We start from the raw sequence: 22,735 nt of genomic DNA on the forward strand, positions 1-22,735 counted from the left end.
CTCATAAAGATGCGTTTTATATTCTTTATATTTGTTATTGCAAAATATCCAATGGGAATGCTCTTCACTTTTACAGGTTAACAGTTGTGTCCTTTTATTGTCCAATTGTCGTAATTAGTATGAGAAAAGAGAGGAGATAATACAAATGTTGATACACTTCTGGAAAATGTCTTCATCTCTTCCACCATTATTCTGTATTATATTTCAAATGCATTAAGGTCTGTAAGCAGTGGCCTGTTCTTTGCACTGTGTTTTGCCTTTCAGGACAGGTTTGTTGTTTGTTTGTTGGAGCAGTATGCAGATTGACAGGAAGCCTTGCAGACACATTAGAAATCCCCCTTATCGTGTTTTATTGGGAAAAAAAACAAATAATCGTATATTTTGATTCATCCCTAATAATGTCTAGTATTATTATTATTCTTATACAAAGGCGATACAATTAAATATCAGCCACAGGTAAAGCACCAAAGGACATTATTTTTTCCTTATTATGTGTGTATATACGTGTTTGTGGGGTTTCTGTTACAAGTGCAAGTCTCATGTCAATATCAATGAAACTGAAACACATTCTCACTGAGGTTTTGCATATTTTGCGAATAGACGGCATAATAACCTATGTCATTATAGTATATTATAGAACTGTAATTATAAATACTTCAGTATTTTGGTAACAGTGAACTCAATAAACTATTCAAATTTTTTGTTAAGGGGAAATTGAAACCTCAGTAGTTTACATTGGTAAAGCTTGTACATGCATACTTTAATTTCCTTGTGCTGACTCAGGTTTGAATGCCAGTGAAATAAGAGCATGCTGCTTTGTTACACTGCTTTTGCTGACTGCACTTAGCATATTCAGTTGGTGTTTAGATGTCTCCTTGTTACTCACTCACATTGTTTAAATCTATTTGTTTAGCATGTTAATGTCTTTGCTGCTTCAAATTATGCTGTCACTCACTTCATTCATCTCCTCCCTCCATCTCTCCTGTGTCCTCTCTCCTCCTATCCTCCCTTCCTCTTCCCTTCCTTTGCCTCCTCTCCTGTGTCATGCAGGCATGTGTGCATGCCTGTGTGTGTGTGTGTGTGTGTGTGTGTGTGTGTGTGTGTGTGTGTGTGTGTGTGTGTGTGTCTGTGCAGTGTGATGTGGATGCAATGGAAGCCTGGGGGCATTAAAAGCAGCCAGGGTTTTGCAGTAGTGTTGGTGGGCTCGTGGTCTCCACTGAGCCATGATCAGATGGGTCTGGGCTGCTCGGGGACTCGGCCTCAGGCGCTCGACAACACCGCCAGCCTCGCCATGTGTGAACACTTGTTCTCTTCAATTAAAACAGTCATCTGAATATTCCAATCACATTGCTTAATGACACCTCTCCTCCATGCATGCATGAAATCGAAGTAGAGGTCAATCAGCCTCGATGAGGAGCCTGGGCTGACCCCAACAGAGAGCCAATGATTGGAACTGCTCTGGAATACAACATTTGTTTTCAAACAGGCTAAAAAAGTACTAAAATGTAGAAATGTCTGTGTAGAACCAGGTTACTTAACTGAACACTAAGACTGTCAGGGTTACAGATGCATGACACACACTGACATTGCAGATTGGTCAAATTGCAAATTTAATTACTGACATTATGAAAATGTATTGATTGTATGTTTTGCAATTATCTTTTTCTTTTTTTTTGGCAAGTGGCCCTAACTTTTTTGTCTCAATATTTTCACGACAGCAGCAATTAGAGATATCAAACTATCAAATGACTTTGACTTGAGCTTGTTTTGTGATCTGTTTTGACATAGTTAAAAATGTTTAGATGGAAATTGTGATAGATTTCAAACTGATTGCAATTTTTGATTAGAAAATACATTTGAAATGACAAAACAGAAGCTGTAGAAATGTATCAAAAATGTATATCATGTCACCCCATGTGTAGTCCCAGTTATATTATATTATACTAATTATATTATACTTTATAACTTTTATGTTTTTATTATTTTATCTCAGATTTCAGAACCACATTCTATAATTGACCTGTCTCCAGATTATATGATATTGATTACAAAAATCTACAAAAAACAAAAGTAAAATTATGTAGGCATCTGATTAACATACAACTTTTGACCTAACTGCTGTCATAACAAAAGTAACTAAACATTCAGAAGATGCATGGTTTGAATCATAAGCCTTTTTCATACAGACAGTCTGCATTATAGCCACAATGAAGGCTTGCCTTTTCGCCACTTTTGCATTCATATTCACATTCGCGGTCTCACACCTGCTGCGGCTCCGAGGCGGATCCAAAAAGGATGCAACTGTCTCCCCTCTCCACATCTGTGACTTTCACACAAAGATTCCCACAAGATTCCTGCATTGAAACTACAGTGTGCACGGGACTTTAGTTCAAGTATTTTCCACATTAACCATTTGCCTCAAATTTTTGTTCAACTCATTCACCTTTTTATCTATCTATCTACACAGACAGATCTCCAGTTGGACGCTAATAAATACTACTAGCTAGTCTCGATTCACTGGGGTCTGGAAGTGTGTGTATGTATGTGTGTGTGTGTGTGGTTTGTAAATAAGATGTGATACGGCAGGTTTCATGCATTCACCCCAAACTGACACTGACGGAAGTGTCAGTGTCAGTTTACAGGATCATTGTGTGCATTTCTGAAAAAGTACACACTTGAGTAGTGGGTACTCACTGAGCACAAGGTCTACAAGTGTTTGAATGCTCACCAGTGTTGGTTCCATATAACTCTTTTTAGGTAGCTTGGAGTTTATTCTATTCCTGTGATCTTTGTATTGACTTTTTTTATTTAGCAAAGCACAGGTAAACTGCTGTTATTCTTCACACTTATTATTACTATGTTTTAATACAATATCAGCAATCCGTCCTGCCTATCTGTTATTTTCTTTTAAATGTGGAGTCCAACATGGGTCAGAATTGACACAAATATATGAAAAAATTTGTGAAATGGTCAAACATGAGAGCTGTTCGATGAAAATAAATCATCTTTGAATTGCAATATTTTCTAATAACAATTTTTGGTAATCGAAAAAGGATCATCAAATCTAAATAGTTATAGAAAGGAGCTCACATTGAAACAGTGTCCAAAGCAATATTTTTGGGAGTTAAAATACACCATAAAGTTACTTGGAAACCTGATATAGAATATATAAAGAGAAAGTGTGCATTGTATCGCTGTGCTGAACAAAGCAAAGGACAGTTTATGTTTCGTTCCTCCATATTTTTTTACTGTTTGCTTCTTCCATATTTTGGTTACTACACAGAAGTGGAGGCAACACGCATATGACTATAGTTATGTGAAACCTTTGTATGTGTTACAGAAAAGCGCACTTTATTTAGTTTATGAGTAAAGACAGAAGTAGACTACAACCTGAAACTACAGATTGTATTAAAAAGGGGCAATAAAAGTAGGTTTTTCTTCTTCCTACTCCTGTTTTGTCCCTGGAATGCATATTAGGGTGTGTAAAAGTGTATTATGTGTCAATAGGTCCTGAGAATAAACCAAATATCAATGGATGAATTAAAAAGAAAATGAGGCGGATTTAGTTGGCTGATATTTATCAGTACTAAAGGGGACTGTTGCACCTTGACAGAGGTATGCACTCTACTGAATGCCATTCGAATTACTGTGAATATGGATTTTTTTCTCGTTACTCTTGCATGCGCAGTTGCTAACGCGAATGAAATTAGTACATCAATTGAAGGTTGAGGTGGGACAAATCACATTTTCTCTTCTTCCAACCAATTTCAAGTTACATCGGGATCATTTCCAGCGACCGGCTTTTCTTGGGACCCACTGAATAGCAAGACAGCAGTCTGTGTGCGGAGGCGTGTGTCAGTATTCTTTGTCTGTGTTTCTTAGCATGTGTGCATGTAGCTGCCTTGTGCACATAGTCCGAACTCATCGGAGCAACTGGGGAATTAAAAAGCAGTCAAGTTGTTCATTTGAACCTGGCCATATTGAGACCTGGCCGAGCGGGCTCAGGTATGGCAGATTTTAAATACAGCTCATTACTCATTACTGCAGAGCCTGGGCCCTTTAATTTGTGGAGCTTGGCAGCTGGACCACCTGGCCACACATTAAACACTAAAGGCTGCTCTCCCTAATGGCCACAGATTAGATCATTACCTTAACAAATCAGAGAGGAGTCGGTATGGGCCGAGCTGGCTGCCAGGAAGGACAAAGAGACAGGAAGAGACTGCCGGAGTTCATATGCAGCCACACACATGGGATCTGGTTTAGTGTATGGAATCACCTGACCATGCTCATAGTGCTCATAGGCTGAGTGATAAACTTCATAAAAGGATCATACTGGTGTATTAAAAAATTACTATCGGTAACAAGCAAGATCAGAAAGATCGAAGACATAAATTTTACCCACTTTGCTAACTTTTATAGGGATAAAATAATTTAATTGTCAACTCTTCAAGATTTATCCAAATGTAATCTGACCGAATGGATGCAGTTCTGAGCGTAAAACAAGTTATTCCTCCATGGATCAATTTATTTGGAAAGAAAAAAAAAGACAAATAGTAAAATAATCTTATTTGTCCATTGTAAACAAACATTTGTCCTCCTGTAACGGCAATGACAATGTTGTCTTCGATAAAGCAGAAGCCATGTTCTAAGACCTTCGAAATGACTGTACTTCAATGAGTGCAATGCATAGACAGCCTGTTTTTGTTCCCAGTCACAACTCTATCCCACAGTTGTGCTACTTCCACAGCAGCTCATATAAATGAACTTTTATCTAATCAGATTACCCTGAGCCTGTAGAATTTGTGAATCCGTCTGCTGTCTAAGTAAGTGAACATTATTCATGTGGTGTGATTAAAGGGCCATTAAACTAACTCAAGTAAAAATAGTTAGGACTATTGCTAACATGGAGAGATCGAGTTCCATCTATCAAGTTTCATTTAAACAGTATTTTAAATTGTGGCATTTAGATTTTTAGATGTAGTCTCACCTTAAAATGCACCTGTAGTCTGTTTTATTTATTTTGTTTCACTAGGTTATATGTAGCTTTCTTACATGAACTATCAATGATGAAAAAGCAGCAAAAAATTGTTTAATTTTCTGGAATAGCTAAAAAGCTCAAAGTCCACAATGCATTTAAAAAAAAGTAACAATTAATAACAAATGTCTCGTATTGCCCTATATTGTCTTATCTGATCTTAAATTATCTAGCTACATTATACTAGGGTAAATTATATGGCACTTTACAGATTATTACTATTACTACTGCTCTTTTCATATTTACACTCTTTACTTAATTTACTCATTTATTTTTATTCTATCATCTATCTATGCCGTATTACACATAATACCATACTATCTGCCTCTCAGCCACTTGCACGCGCTCATGCACGCACGCACACACACGCACCTATACACACACCTATACTACCTATACACATATCATCATAACTTTACGTTGTTTTCTGTTGTTATCTGTGCTGTATGTCCACTGTCTGTATTCGTAGTCCACATGGTGTAATGTATTTGTCCCTCATGTCACCCTGTCTGTCACATAATTTCACCAATTAAAAAAATAAATAAAAAATCAATAACAAATAGCAATTTGGCAGCAGATCCACGCCCTTTGAAACAAGCTACAGTGTAACTGTGCGCACGTCTCAGGTGCACTCCAGTACTTAAACAAATACTGCCTTCTACCCTGGAAGAGCTGGAAAATGTTATAGGGTCAACCAACCTTGCTGGCAGCCCAGTCCAAACCAGGGAAAGGATGTGTGCCACTTTCAATTGAGTAACTATGAAGGGTAAACCTGGCTTATGTCAGACAACGTTTTCTCATCAGCTGACTGATACAGTGTTTGCAAACCTGAATTGCCTTGCCCAGACAGCAAGTGGTAGAGTGAGTCAGTGATGTAGTTTTTGTGACGAGGAACGTGAGCCGTGCGGATGATGAATTGCTGTTCGGCTGAGATTAAAGTCAGATGGCAGATTAATTTCATCATGATTGTAAGCGGCCCTCATTTATAATGTCAACGGCAGTGAGGTTGCCTAAGTGATTGAGGATGACCTTTGTTGATCCTCTCGTCTCCCCAAAGAAGTGCAGCAAGGATGGCTGGGTACAGTTTAAAGAGGACAGAAGAAGGAGTCAGTCAAGCGGAAGGAGAAGGTAGGGGAACACTTATAGAACAGGAGAAAACTGAGGAGGACCGAAAGTGGAAGCACCACACGACAGTGGCAGTTTGAACACTGGCAAGGTGAGTCGTGGTTGCTGTTAGAGAGGAAGAAATGATTCTGGGATTGAGAGACGTATGTTCAGAGGATGACTGTGCAGTCTGTGAACACAGGGAGGAAAACCCAGAAGTTAGAAGTTCCTGTGACTTCTGGCACCTCTAGCACCACCAGGAGAATCAGGCGGTTTGGTTGACACCAACAAAAACAGAGATTATTATTTAGTCTTATGAACGTTAAAGGGTGACTTCACTAATGTTCAACCTCAATCTCTATCTATTGGACTTCATGCTGAGGGACATACCAATGAGTCCCCTCAATGTCACTTGGGGGTCCTGTAAAATCTAGCGTGCTTCTGAGTACCATTTTAGTTTGGATTTCTAGTCACCACCTCTGGGTATCCAGTGGCATGATAGATCAAAATAATACATTCATGGGGGACATGTCAGCTGGCACTAAAACACAAAACTTCTTGTCTTCTTGTCTTGCTTGTATGCAAATTTGCCAACAGCAAAAGCCTCATTTTAACATGAGGGCAGAAAGAGGTCATAGAGGGGGAGACTTTTAACAGAGTTTTGGTTGACTCTGATACTCAGGCAGAACACTGCGAGTAGGAGTAAACAACTGAAGAAATACAGCAGAGAGAGGCGAGCTGCAGCTGAAATAGCGTGAGAGGACATGCTCGACAGTGACTATCGGTGTGTTTGCTCAATTTGCCCTCTGATGCCAACAGAGCCAGATTATTTCAGCTGCAGTGAAATTCAGCGGATATTTGTTGGATACTGTCGCCGGCAACCAGCCTGGAGCAGCACATGTGCGTTACATGAGAGTTCACTTCTGGTTTGCATAAAGGTGAGCCAGAGACCTTCCTCAGGATCCTAAAGATAAACAGGAAAAAAACAAGGCCAGCAGGGCCGAGAGGAAAGATGACAACTGAGTGAGTATTCTGTCATCTAACCCAATGTTTTAAATATATTTAGAAAATATGTAGGCTTACAGTCTACCGTCTCAAAACATATGCAACAGCTGCAAGGCCCTGTGGAAAAAACACACTTAATTTCTGAACACAAAGCCACTTGATTAGCGAGCTACATGTTGAGTCCCGTTCTTTCGATTGTTATTTCAAATCATTATTAATACCACGCGATAATACACACAGTGGTCAGGTGGTGATCCGACATTTATGCACATTTAGACACGCCTTGTTTCGTTTAGTGTTACTTGAAATATGACCTGCAGTGACAGACTGTGACAACTGTGGGTCATCAGTAAACATTATTAGTTCACGGGTCCTCTCAGCCATCTATAATATCATTGTTTCTGTTGTATTCATTGAAGGTTTTACATGTCTACACAGTTTTTATTGTGAACAATGTAAGGAATTCATGTTTTTCTCACTGGACTGAGATCAAAAAGATACTAAATAAACTGTATTGTACAACACTACCAAATGGATAGTCATTGTAGTAATATAACAATGAAAAACTATGATGTTCTATTCATATTCTTTAAATGTTTCCTCTTTAATGGGATTAATGTAGCTAACTTATTTCAGATGCCTTTTTGTACACAGCCCTGTTTGAAACACCAGCCTTCACATGCTGGGCGGGTGGAGAAAGTATTAGGTTGTGGAGCATCAAGAGATTGAATGCAATGCATCCTGATACATGTGGGCAGGCTGTGCAAGCAGGAAAACGCTAATAGACCCAATGCTCTCTTTTAATACACCACCCACTGGGGATTTTATTGCCTCAATTAACTACAGTTACTATCAACACTGATTGGAATATCCACATCAAATATGTTGAATTTCTCCTTTAAGATTTCAGTCCGAACAAACTGATTTAAGATGCAATATGGCAGATATTTACAATTAATTTAAATCTTGTATTACAAACTTGACTGACACAGGATTATGAAGATTCTTGGGAAATTCTGATGTCGTTGTTAATGGGGCCAACCTATCAGGAAACCTGTATGCTCAATGGTCTATACTTTGTATGATGAGTCAAAATTGTCAAAAGGTTTCTCCATTGACTGTACAATCACAGCTGCAATGGGTTTTCTGCACCCAATGCCATATATTTTGCATTCTTGTTTGGCGTTCACTTCATACAGGCCAATAACATACATGGTTTATTTTAAAAAGTCACATGGACCTCATTAGATATTTGGGTAACTTTTTATCCTTCTAGGTTGATGATTCTGATCAACACAAATGTGATGTCAGGTCATCCCTTCAACATGCACTCCCAGATTGATATAACGGTTGTCTATCTGTCAGGAGGCACCTGAACTGAAAACCTCAGAGATGGAGATGGAAACAGACAGAGAAAACAATAGATTTCCTGAGATGTACACTCCTGCAGTAAAAATGGAGGTGAAGTTCCATGTGCTAGCTTGCCCAAGTCTGTGTATGTATATGAGGTTTCACTCTCATGTGTGTCTGTGTGTATGTGTGTGCGTGTCCATCTAAATCTGCTGGGGATGGAGCGATGCCTGTCCCCAGTCTGTAGACTATTCCTTCTGGGTCAAAACTAATTGGTGCGGCAGCATTGAGACTCTGCTCTGATAATGACCACAAGCACTCTGGCTGCTCTCGCATGACTGAACCAGCACTGCCGACCCACCTCCTCTGCCCCCACCCCACCCCCTGAGCGCACTTACACAGGCCAGTGCCGGGGCAAGAGATGGGAAGAGGGAGGGGGACATAAGTTGCTAGAGCCAGGTTATACAGAAGAGAGGAAGCTAGAAGGTATACAGGAATACAGAGAAACTGAGCGGATAACCTGAATGTGGTGGGACAAATAATCAACTCCAGGACTCTAAAACCTTGCTTGTTTCTTTACATTTAATGGAAAAAAGAATCTCATCCAACATATTCAAGGACACAATATTAATGAGATTTTTGGCATGTTACCCACCTGTGTTGGTCAGTGCTACTGCATGATTTTAGATAAGAAGGATCAAAAACTCCCTTTATAGTGAAGTTTCAGTGACACAAGGTCACGGTCAAGTGTTCAGACTAAGCACAGCAAATTTGTTTTTGAAGAAACAAAATTAGTTAAGGAGAAAAGGAGACAATAAATAGGAATGTGGTTCATATTTGATGAACACTGCCCTGCTTTACAATATGATCAGAGTTTTTTTCAGCCTCTGTACAAGAACAATTTGGTGACAACTTCCCGTTCACAAACTTTAGCTACTGCATAGTATGCTAAAATATGTTACTTAAAGAGGTCATATTATACTAATTTTCAGGTTCATACTTGTCTTTGGGGGTCCTAGTAGAATAGGTTTACATACTTACATTTTCAAAAAACACATTATTTTTGTCATAGATGCATTGCTGCAGCATCCTTTTACACACTGTGTCTTGAACGCCCTGTTTTAGCTACAGAGTGAGACATCTCGCCTCTGTTCAATCTCTGATGAGAGTTGCACATGTGCATTACTTGCAGGATGTAGCCAATCAGAGGCATGGTAGGGAGGGCCATGCCAAGCAAGGTTGTGTGATCCAAAATAATAGCTACAGCTGGTAACCATATATATATATATATATATATATATATATATGTATATATGTACATATATATACATATATATATATATATATATATATATATATATATATATATATATATATATATATATATATATATATATATATATATATATATTACTTCTGTTACATAGTGACACACAGAAGTTATACAAGTAACGGCACCCCAGTAAACCAGGTGTTTCAGGCAGTGCAGGAGCAGAGTTTTCTGTGGGAGAGTGTCACTCCTTTTGGTGTGGATTTTGAGCTTTTTCACTTTGCAGACCTTTTACATGCAGAAAAAAGCTTCATAACACAATACAGGAACGAGAAAAAAACTTTCTGGTTATAGTTTTTGAGTCTATCACGCATTTTACTTAATTTGGTGGATTTATTCCAGAAGAGTGTGTGTGTGTGTGTGTGTGTGTGTGTGTGTGTCTGTGTGTGTCTGTCTGCAGGCAAAATGGAGAAGTGTTTACAATGAAAATTGGCATCTCTTTCAAATCGAAGACCCCTGCCACAACTGTTACAGACATTCCACAGATCAGCTGCTACCCCCAACCGACCCATCCACTAGCCTAACATAAGTCCTCTCCCTTCTCAGCACTCAGCATTGCCTGGCTCGCTGCTGTTTAACATGGCAACAGTCCAGAGAGTAAACCGGGACATTATTCCACACCGCTAACCAACGCACGGTCCTGCCTTAGCCCAACAGCCGCCTCCTCTTCCTGCCCCTCCTCCTCCCCATTTCCCTTCTTGTTATTTTCTCTGTCTTCTTTCATGCATGTATGTTGTACAGTGGCTAAAGCGTGCGAGCGGGGTTCAAAGTGTAATCCAGTCAGATCCTGCGAATGCCTGCCGGGGGGGTGCAGTGGCTGGGATCCCATGAGGAGCAAATACACATATGCACGCAACTACAGTCTCTCTCTCTCTCTCTCTTTCTCTCTCCCTCTTTTCCTCAACACCAGTCAACCAGCAGGGGCTAAGTGTATGCACCTGGCAGAGGATGTATTTCTCGACCTGCTGATTTACATGGGAGTTAAGCTGCTGTGATGCATGAGGTTGCAATGTGTGGGAATGAGGAGGCATCTGAGACATGCTGGAGTACAAAGCTCCTCAGCAAGAAGTAGAGGAGGGGCCAGAGAGCAAGCTGGGAGTGGTGGGTCAGCAGAAATTGGGCAATAGGGTTCAACCTGAAGATTTGGAGAGTTGACTGAATCCAATTGTTTTGACATCTTCACACTTGCAGGATTATGGACTTTACATTACACACACTTGTGGACTTTCTGAGGGTGTCCATGGTGTCTGTTCTCTAAAAGTGTGGCAATCTATCAGCCGACCCGTGACATTGTGACTGGGGGCCTTTGGGCTTGGCTTGATTAAAAAAGACTTGAAACTTGATTTTTGATATTTTTCAGCAATGGACTTCAACTCATAGGGCCCAGACCTCCCAAACTGACATCAAAGAACGAGGTTTCTGTTTCTCTTCTTCTGCATTGCACAAGCAGAAGGATTTCTCTCACTTACAGGTTCAGTTGCAGATTATGATAGACCATGTTAAAACATAATAACAATATCAATTTGTGATAGGTAAATATTGGCCGATAAGATCAGCCAACTGATATATCAGTCAGTCAAGCTCAGACACAAGTTTAGCTTGTATGTTTCTGCAAATAGCGGTTTTAATTACAATTCCAGAATTTTCTTCTTTAATTAACTATCTGCTATCTATGAAAATATACATCAGTGAGAGAATTTTGAACACAATTTTGACCAAGGAACATAAAGGGATGGTTCACCCAAAAATGAAAATTCAGCCATTATTTACTCACACTAATGGCGATGGATGGTCTGGGGAAGCTCTATAGTCCACAAAATATTACTGGAGTTTCACAGGAAAAAGATTCGCAGTTATCTCCAAAACAGTTGAGGTTGATGGTGACTGGGATTCAAACATAAAGAAAATATATAATAAAACCATAAAAGGCCTCCACGCTGCTTCTCTGAAGTAATCCAAGTGTCCTGATCCTGTTCATTGCTGTAGCCTGGAGCTCCTAAAATGGGAGCTGCGTATGCCTGCTCTAAGGCTAAAACAATAGTTATTCAGAGCAACATGGCATTGGATTACTTCAGACGAGCAATACAGAGGCATTATATCATTTTATTATGTGTTTTCTTTATGTTTTGAACCTGGTCACCATTTGTGTCAACTGTTTTACATGCAAACCTTATTGTATGGACTACAACACTTGTCTGTCTGTGAAAATACTTTTTTTTTTTTTTTTTTTAATATATTTTTGGCCTTTTATGGCTTTATTGACAGTACAGCTGAAAATATGACAGGAAACAGGGAGATAGAGAGGGGGAGTGACACACGCAGCAAAGGGACCCGGGCCGGGAGTCGAACCCGGGTCTGCTGCAGAGCCTCAGCACATGGGACACGCCCTCTACCAACTGAGCTAAATGGCGCCCCCTGTGAAAATACTTTGGTTGTAACATTGTGAAAACATGTCGCTCTTCCTCTCTGCGGCATTATTCCTGTATGAATTCCCAGTCATGGTCAAGGAGCTTCTTCAGTAGCATGGAGTCATGTGTGTTGACTGTAGAAGACTTCTTCTGGATAATCAAACCCGTATTGTTGGAGACATCTTTGCCCCTGGTGACTTTTGTCCCTCTCTCTGGATGTATGCCAATGAAGCGCCTGAAATCAAAATAGTCTGAGATCATCTACTGAATGGAAATTAACAGGAGCACTTTGTAGAGTTACATAGATAGCTTGGTTTGTCTGACATTATACTATATAATTTATTAAATAGTAATGGTATGAGGTATTTCAAGTAACACTGCTGCTTGATTTTGTTATCTGCACACTGGAGCCAGTTTACATATTACTCCACTTAAAGGTAGCATGACATGAAAATCAGCTCAACTGCATAGTAATGGAGAGTAATGAGAACATTTTTTTTTTTTCACAAGACTGGATAGCGACTGCTAGTGTGCTAAAAAGTAAAACACTTGACTTGCCCTGCTGCACCTGAAACTTCAAATCGAAACAACATTAGAATGCACCTCACCTTGTGTAACATTTGCAAACTTGAAAGATGAATGACCAATCTGATAAATAATGTGTCTATAAATGAAATGCATACAAAGCAGTATCAGGTGAGGACTTGCAAGTAGAGTGAGAGTTGTCTCAGTGTCAGCTGCAGTGGCAGACACCTGTAGGAGAACAGACAAAGGCATAAAAATTATGCATACCATAATGAGGTTTTTAAGAAGAAACATTAACAAGGTCAATAATCACTTAACACTAAGTGAGAGTAACCTATAGGTAAAAGACGAAGGCTTCTAAATTCATATGGCATTCAAAATTTAAAGGGTAAGTCCACCAGCTATACACATTAAAGCAACTACTGCATATGTGAAAACAATAGTGTAAAGCCTTTTGTGGCTCCAGAGGAAGCTTGTATGTAATCTTACAAATGGCCTTGAGTAATCTCGCTCAGTGGCTAAGCTGCATCGTGGGTAATGTAGGCAGCAGATTTTGAAATCTGCAGGAATAAAAAATTTAATATCTCTGATTCTATTATATTGGTTTTAATCATCTGTTTTTAAACCGTCAGAGGAGTGCAGTGCAGACTAGTGACTTACTTTTCAAAACCTGGGGCCTATACTACCCACATTGCAACTTAGCCAGTGAATGATTGAGGCAAATTACAAGATAACATGCAGCTTCTTCTGGAGCCATAAAATGCTCTTTACTACTTGTCTCACACAAGAAATAGTACTCCCCAAAACCACTCTACAGATACACACCTTAATATGTAAAACTGGTGGAGCAGGACCAGCTAGCTTCCAGCTAGGTCCTCCCCAAAGTGGTCCATGAGCAGCAAAACAACACAAAGCGCCATCTCATGATCTTGTGTTGGTAGGTTTTGACCTGAAGTATTCAGTGATGGCTCTTCCACATTCCTACAGACTACCTTCCAAGCTACGAAATACATTGATGCCTTTGAGCAACTCAAAATGATCATATATGTTCCTTTGCACCAAGACTAGCAGACTTACACATATTCTGTTATTCAGGTTTCTCTCTTATATGGCACTATAATGAGCTTAATTGCCCTGTTAACTCAGTTTAAATCACATGCCATTCAAAGTCCACATAAACACATTCAAACTCACCAAACCCATCTCTGTTTGATTCTTCCAATCATCCCTTACTTTTGTTTGGTCACAATGAATCCTTAATCACCGGACTAGATGTGAAAATATTCCAGTGAAGCTATATTTTCCTGATGCCTGCCTCTGCCTGTGTTGGTCTCAGTGTGCTAATTAACAGTTTAAGGAGAATGTCGATCCTCCAATCCTGATTGTTGCATTAACATTACCAGAATAAATCAACCAAAAACACTACTTTCTATAAAAGAAAACTGAAAACAAAAAGCAGGGGCCTAATATTTTAATTAAATATTTCATCAAACTTTTGACCTAGCTCCACATTCTCCTTGCCACATCCATTCCAAAAAATACTGTAGTGTCCTGTTTCCTGTCTTTAACATCAGCATACAGAATAAGGCCTCTGTCCAGTTACCTCAAATGGAGCAGGCCCACAAAAGTCTACAGCTGAGCAATGTTTACTGTTTATGCAAGATGTGTTAATGTTGAATGTGTTGCAAATTCCAAATTGCACCACATTTGACACAACACTCCCTTGGTTCCTCAGTAACAAACCTGATAAATGTGAAGTGGATCGAATAAATAGCAGACAAACAGACAGACAGATATTATTTGCTTCATAGTCTGATGATGTACTGCATTATGTAACTTTTGTACTTGAGATTGCTCCCAAGGCATCACAGTAAAAAGTAGAAATGTTTTACAGGCATTAGTCTCTTCCAAATCAATGACTGAGGTGTAAAGTTCACCTCATAGTGTATTTTATCCCCTCAAGGCCCAGAGCCCTCCAAGACTTTAGAGGATTGCTGCATGATGACTTCACTCACATCAAAGTATATTTGACCAAAGTCCATGGTTGTTCTTCAGCAAGCCAATATATAACCAATATGTATGAACATTTGGATTCCTCCCTTGACGAATAGATTGATGGGTAGATAGAGATAGAGTGTGCCATGATCCTATTTGTAGCAACTTTACACCAGCAGGTCTCTGAAGTGTCAACATCACAGTTGATCACAGAAACACTTATTTTATCTGTTCCATATGTGACTGGTGCCTCTGCAGACTTCCATCTGGTGGGCTGTATCACAGCTATCACATTCACTTCTCTTATCAAACCACTCTAACTGCTGTTCCTCCAGGGTGCATCTTACATTTCATCTGCCTAATAATAACTTATTGCTCCCATCCTGAGGCACCCAAGTGAATGGACGGCGACACTTTGGCAGCCAGTTGAAAAGATGACAACCAATGGAAACCAATCAATCAGCGGACAGGACAGCCGAGTGAAAGGGGAAGCGGAAGTGAATAATGAAAGAGGGGGCAGTCATTTAAAGCTTTATGACATTCCTGTGTAGATGGAGGTGCGGGTCTGGTGGGGTGAAGTGGCCTCTGATGTTGCACAGTGGTCCCAGTACCCCACTTTCATTAGTGGACTGGCCCATAAAAGGGCACCCAGAGCACCTGACTTCTGGCCCAGTCAGCGCCGGCCCCCCTCTGCCTCGCTTCTTACTGCCTGCCTCATACACGCTGCCTGCCCTATAAAACATCTGGTGACACAAGACCTCAACTGTTTCTGCTAAGTCTGCCCGCCGCACTCGTTAACAGTCTCTGGTCTAATGCAAGACAGAGGTGGCGGGACAGTCTGGGGCCAGACCAGACCAGATTCCGTGCTCACGTACAGGAGACAGGGTTCTCAACTGCAGCCCAGCACCCACAAAGTCTGGTGTTTACTCTGACATCAGATAAGTCAGCACACAAATAATACATCAATCCCGCAAGCGAAACACATACACACCCAGTCTTATTATAGGCGACTCTTAACAACCTGCTTGATTTGTTCAGAAGGCACTGAGACCTTTCCAGGTAACTCAGCAGGAGGCTCTGGCTCTCAATTAGTTAACCACTCCTTTTAAGGCACACTACCGTCCATTGTCAGGCTAAGCAGTCACACACATCAAACAGAGAGCAATGTACAAAAAATGCAACAGCTTATGAGGGGAAAAGGGCTGAACTCAAAGAAAGATGTCTGTCCATATTTAATTTAAGGCAGGCTGCTGTTGGGGAGACTGGGACTGAACGGATCAAAGGCCAGTAGCGTGCTGCTGCAGCTCCTAACCACTTAGCACCTTTTCACTGCCTTTGATCTGATAATTAAGAGGCTACTCCAAGAGCAGGTGGCACTGATAAGTGTACCGCTAAACCAACAGCAGAGTGCATACAGCATGCTGTTGTATAACCACAAATACACAACAGCACTCAGGAACATAGAGTCCAGCTCGACCATTCAAAGTAAAGCTAAAACACTAGCTAGCTATGTGTAAATAGCACAAGCCACTCTAGTAAATGACGAGGCAAAGATGAAAGTCATAATAGTGTGTGCCTGATGGAGGATGTTGACTGCTGAGAGCATGGAGAGGAAACCGAAAACAGGGCAAGACAGAGGGAATTGTGGAAGAATAGGAAGGGGGGCCAGGGCATATTGAGGTGCCCTGTCCATTACTGGATGTGCTGGGTGATGAGGGCTCCGGAGGCGGATGTAAAGAGAAAGATCCCTGTTGTTTTGTTGGCCATGGAGGAACAGGAAGCAAAGGTGTGCACACCGTGTCATTACATTGGCTTTGAAGATGTCCCTGATCGAGAGAAGAGGCTCCATATTAAAACACCGCTCAGGGGAATGCTCCAGACTGCCTACAGTAAGAACAGACAGAGGGGAACATACTGCATGCTGGGAATTATTGTGTAAAGCTCCTTGAAATACTCTACATTCTCGAGATTATGGTCAGTGCTCTGACACTCTGACCCTTAAAAAAAAAGACAAAAGACAGTTATGAGTTCATGTCTAATGTCTATATATATATATATATATATATATATATATATATATATATATATATATATATATAAAACCAAAATACATTGTCCTGTGTGTACAGTCAATCAGTCCTGTAGAGAAGAATGAACCAGTGTCATTGGGATTATAGCGCTATAACACAGAAGAACTCGATGCACCTAGCACCCTTTTGAAGTGGTTATATTGGGGACAGTTTGGCGATGCATCACTCCATGACAAATGAGGTAATGAGAGGCGAGATTGAGGAGAAGGTATTAGCCACGTAGTAGTGGACCTGCATGTTCAGAAGGTTTCCATAAATCACTGCTGTGGCCTTTCCACTCTTGACAGGTACGCATCAAAACTGGAGAGAGGTGCTAACGCTCTCCCTTCTCTATGATCAACAAAACTGTCCTGGGAAATAAGAGATAGAGGGGAATACACAGTCCACAAAACATACCTGTCCTTACAGAAGACATGAAGCATGGTGATCAAGAGGCCATATAAAGCTAATTTTGAGGTTCATGCTTTAATTTAAAGTGTCTACTGGAATAGGTTTACATCATTAATCCTCAAACAACACATTGTTGCACATTGCTGCTACATTACTGCTCCATTCATCCTCTGATTGGTCAACCTCACACAGGCCTCATCAGGTACCACTCACCGTATTCCTCTGTAGTAACTCTGTCAGTATCTTTAGTTTGCAGATAGTTGCTCTTCTACTGTGAATATCACCTGATTCAATGGGATGTATGTTCTGATGTTTGTGTTAGATTGCTTTGAAGCCGAGAGCAGCTTGTTGTGGTGGTGACACAGCAAACACCACAACAAATCATTTCTTCTCTGTTGCTGCACTCAAACCCATGTATTTCTCACGGTGTGACCACATGACTTCCTCCACATTAATTCCTTTCTGTTCTCGCTCTGACATCTTTCCATCAAGTTAACTCAAGCTTGCATTTCAGCAGAAAGATATAGTAAGCAGCTACAAATACATGTACAGACTTGTTGGGTGTTAGCAGTTGTTTTTCAGTCTGCACTCTGGGAAATAGGTAGCTTGTGTGGATGCTGCCTTACTACTTTGTCAGTAAAATAGCTATTTCATTCATTCATTTATTTACTTAAAGGACAGTGCACATTAATCAACATTTCTGTAAATGTGCCAGTGTCAGCCAGCAGGCTAATTTTCAACTGTAGTCCTGTGGCAAGATGTTAAGCTAGGCACAGGGTGGCTAAAAAATAAAAACATATTAAAGAATACACACAGAAACAGATGATAACAGTATAACATGATGCCAAAAGACTGGCTCCATTAAAACATTAAAACATATAACCTTACATCCATTCATACAAACCATTGGCAATTGGTTCCATAATTTAGATGCTCTTACAGAGAAACATAATTGACCAAAGGAGCTGGACCTAAGAGGGACTACACAGTCCCCTCTTAGGGCAGACCTTGTGGTTCTGCTGTATAAAGGTGCAGAGTGGTGGGGGAGCCTTGTCATTGATAATCTTAAAAATTAGGCATGCGTCAGTGTGTTTTAAATTATTTTCCCAGCTGAGCAAGTTATATTTGTCCAGAATGTTACAGTGGTGGTAGGGCTTGGATTTTCTGTCCAAAACTTTAAGCGCTTGTTTGTAAAGTGATAAGCTAGGCCTTGTGTTATTCTCCTGGTTCCAGCTCGTCATACAATATGTTAAGTGAGGAATGATCATAGCATTCATATAGAGCTTTGCTACAGGTCTTGTCAAGCAGTTCCTTATATGTCTAAAGTTGGCTAGATTGTATTTAGTTATCTGCATTACCTTTCTCTCTTTGAGAAGGTTTTTGAAGGATAGAGTAGAGTCAAGGATAATACCTAAATATTTAAAATGTATAACTGTTTGAATGACCTCCCCACACACATAGACCTTGGGTTCACAGTAAGGTACAGTGTTAGTCTTGCTCAACAACATACAGACTGTCTTCTTTACATTGAGATACAGCTGTGAGTAAGACATTTATGTACATGTACCATTGTATCACTGAGTTTGGCAGCAGCTTGGGCTTTGATTTGGGCATGGACATAAATTACTGTATCATCAGCATACATCTGAACCTCACATCCAGTGCAGACTGATGGCAGGTCATTTATATGAAGGCTGGAAAGAATAGGGCCTCGGACAGATTCCTGGGGTACACCCAGTTCGTTCCTCAGGGGTGGTGATGTCCTACCACTAACCCTTACACACTTAACTCTATTTGACAGATATGATCTCATCCAGTCAATTACACTGGTTGAGGAATTAAAATAAGACATTTTGTGAATGAGTACTTGATGATTGACAGTGTCGAAAGCTTCTTAAAGATCTAAGAAAATTGCTCCAACTATGCCTCCTTTGTGCATTTTTGATTTGATGTTTTCCACAAAGAAACAATTTGCTGTCTCAGTGGAGTGATTGGCTCTAAAGCCAAATTGCATGGGATGTAGTGTAAAAGGACTACTGTTGAGATGCTCAGTCAATTGCTCAGCCAGACATTTTTCAGAGATCTTAGACATGACTGGTCAAATACTAATCGGCCTATAGTTATTCATATCAGTTGTGTCCCCTGATTTATAGACTGGCACAACAATGGCTGACTTCCAGTCTTTTGGGAATTTTACCTCCGTAAAGAGGTGTTAATGATTTTAGTAACTGGCCCTGTGAAAGAGGCAGCATGTTTCTTTAAAAACACGTTTATCTTCAGCGGCGTTCTGACGTCAATGCCCTGCTCTGCTTATCATTATGTTACTGAAAAGAAATGTGTTTTCAAAAGACAACAACATTACTACCAAGCTACTGCCCAACACTGACCAGTCTTTCTTTCTTTCGTTCTTTTTTTTGACAGTCATTTTTGACACTGCTATGAATGAAATCAAATTGCACTGGCTTACATGATTTGTTTCCTGTGAATCCCTTAAGGGCAATCACTTGAATCCATGGCTTGAACAATTAAAGCTACTTTTTAGACGCAACTATACAGAATGTATCATTTAAATGGATTTTGCAGAGAAAAATCAGACTATAAAGAACATCAAAATAGAATTTTATGAAAATTATAAGAATTACAGTTCAAGGCCTCAGCATGCTTCAAGCAAAGTTTTTTTTTTGTTTGTTTATCAGATGCCATAGTGTCATGAATCCCCAATCTGATGAGAGAATAAGGAGCTGCGTCAAACAATTTTGCAAATGGCCAGTTGTCTGGAGGTGTGAGAATAGGAAGATCTAAATTTCTCCCCAGCTCTTATTGTTAATCCTCACATAGCTGCTTTCACCACTTTTCATGTGAAGGAAAACTGTCCCAAACTGACCATTTACATATTTATTGTGTCAAGACTACAAAGACGTGCAATAAACCCAAGAACTGTAAAGCCATGGATACACTTGCTTTTAAACGTGCATTCATGTAGACAACTGGCTGTTGTCATAAACACAATTGTTGACATACTGGCATATATATTTATGTTGCTGGAGGACTCCACTAGAGGGCACACTAAACTCAGGCCGTATAGAACTAAATGTTTAACATTAAGTGTACTATTTTGTGGAAAATTGCACTTATTGTCCAGTGATTGATACAATTGCTTAGCCAGCCAGGCAGTTGATGACCAGGTGACCAAAAAGCCAATGGCATTGTCACATATTCCAATTCCATACTGACTGTGCAGCGGACTTGGTTGATTAGCTTTTCTTCAAAACTTTCCACTAGTGTTGTTGCTGTGAACATAGCTTTTGCTCTGCGAAGTGTGGTTATTTGGACTGGCTATAAACCGTTCAGTCCACATACAACATTTTTTATTTGAAGCACACTGTGGCCTTACATTCACTCATATTTTTTTGCAAGTATTCTTAGAGTTAGTCAAAACGACAAGCCTCTTTAGGACTTAAAAAAATGCAAAATCACCACCTGCAATTTCTCATCTCAGTCTGTGCACCCTACCTACATCCACACCAAGAGTTTAATTAAGGGAATATGTGAGTCCCAGACAATCCCAAACAGACTTTGTTTTATCTCTGGATTCACCAAAAATGTGTGCATTAGTTTAGCTTATCATGGGGTTGTCATATCAGAAATAGGTCAGAGTTTGTGTTTATGGTAAAGCAAATGATGCATTCCTTTCACACTCCACAAGCACAGAAATCCACCTCCCTGCCCCAACAGCTAGTAGCACATGGGTGAAAAAAGGTTTGGGGCAAAAAGAGAAGGAGAGAAAAATAATTGGACTTCCCTCCCGCCCCCACCCTCATCCTCAGCCACAGACATAATTAACACTGGCCTAGTGAGGAGGCCTGGAGAGAAAATCTGCTGTTTGGACAAAAAATGACCAGTAACATATTGTATCCTTTATGTACATGCATGCAAATAGTGCTGGTAGCTCTGACCAATGTAATGAAGCCTTGTAAAAAAAACCTGGCAAAGTCATTCATTCATAAAATCCCAATGTGTGACTATTACTCTAATTACAGAGCACGTCGGCCCCAATTAGCCCACTGCCTCTCCTCTGTTTCATTCTTGATTAACGGAGCCCTGGTAATTACAGGTTTCATGAGAGGGGGGTTTTAAGGCATTAGCAGGCCCACACAGCAAGCTGTTAACTCCATCCATGTCTTTCCACACCACGTAACCTTCCTTTACACCAACGATTTATCCTTGCATTACCAAGTGCTTGGGTTTCTTCATCAAGGTGTTGTCTTTGTCTTCTGCACCCACTTTCACCACAGCTAGAGTTGGCCTCAACGCCATTATGTTTCATAATGAATGGGAAGAGGAAAGGGCGGAGAAATAAATTGTGAAAAAGAAAGAGAAAGAAAGTCATGGTGACAGGAGCAGGGCTAAGGCTATGGCCAGCACAGGCAGCAGTGCCATGTGTTAATTACACATGTAAAGCCTATTATATCCATAGAGGACACCTGCTGGCAGGGGAAATGAGGCCAGCGCCAACGCCTGCCGCATAGATTCAAGCAAGCCTTCTTTCTGCTAGGGAGATGATAGCGCTGTGATTACATTTTCATACGGTGCCGGGATAGGAGGGCACACTTAACATTCAAACCATTCTCCGGGGAGCCGTCACAGGTTGAAATTGAAATGTTCCAGGTTGAAGGGTCATCACTTAGAGCTCTCAGCAGCCACCGCCATGTCAGGTCACAGTCTTAAGGCAGATGAAGAGAGACAGGGATCAAGTGATGCACTGCTATGTGTGTTAGAACACTCATACACTCAATCAGGCATGCACACACTCATGGATTTGTATAATATTTACAGAGATATTCTTAAAATTTCTCAAAAGTTAACAACTGAGGTGTCTGAAAAGTGCCCTCGCCATGTCATTGTAAATGGTAGAAGCGAACTGCCTGAAAACAGATTCAAACACAGACACCTCTTACAATTACTCACCTTTGGAGGTGACTAATTGTAAAGCTGTCATGGGAATGTAATTTCATTTTTTTTAAATTCCCTTCCTTCAGCTAAAATACCACAACTTTGTCAGTTGAATTTTGTTTTTTAGATTTGTATGAGAATGTACAGAGTTTAACTTTTTCTTTTACTAATTGCGTGTGTGTTTTAAATTAAAAACACATCCATTCTCCATAGTTTAAATCATGTGAGGCTGATCATTCCTGAGTGTCAGGTTTCATGTGTGACATCATTTCAGTTTTCCCTGAAACATTTAATCTAAAGATAGATTCCAGTGTCCAGAACACATCACAATCGCATTCTGGGTTATTAGATGTGGAATTTGTAGAATTTCTGCCAAGAAAACGTGTCACCAGGTGAATGAACTGTGTGTAGTATTGTCATTGGTAAACAGCTTTTAAAATTGTATCTGGTGTTTGTAGCCTTTAATCACTTTTGTATAAATATATATATATATATATATATTTATACAAAAGTGCTTATATATTTATCATTATTTGTAATTGCTATCTGA

The sequence above is a fragment of the Sparus aurata genome, chromosome 5 (genome assembly GCF_900880675.1).
Source record: "Sparus aurata chromosome 5, fSpaAur1.1, whole genome shotgun sequence".
In the NCBI taxonomy this organism is placed as follows: Eukaryota; Metazoa; Chordata; class Actinopteri; order Spariformes; family Sparidae; genus Sparus; species Sparus aurata.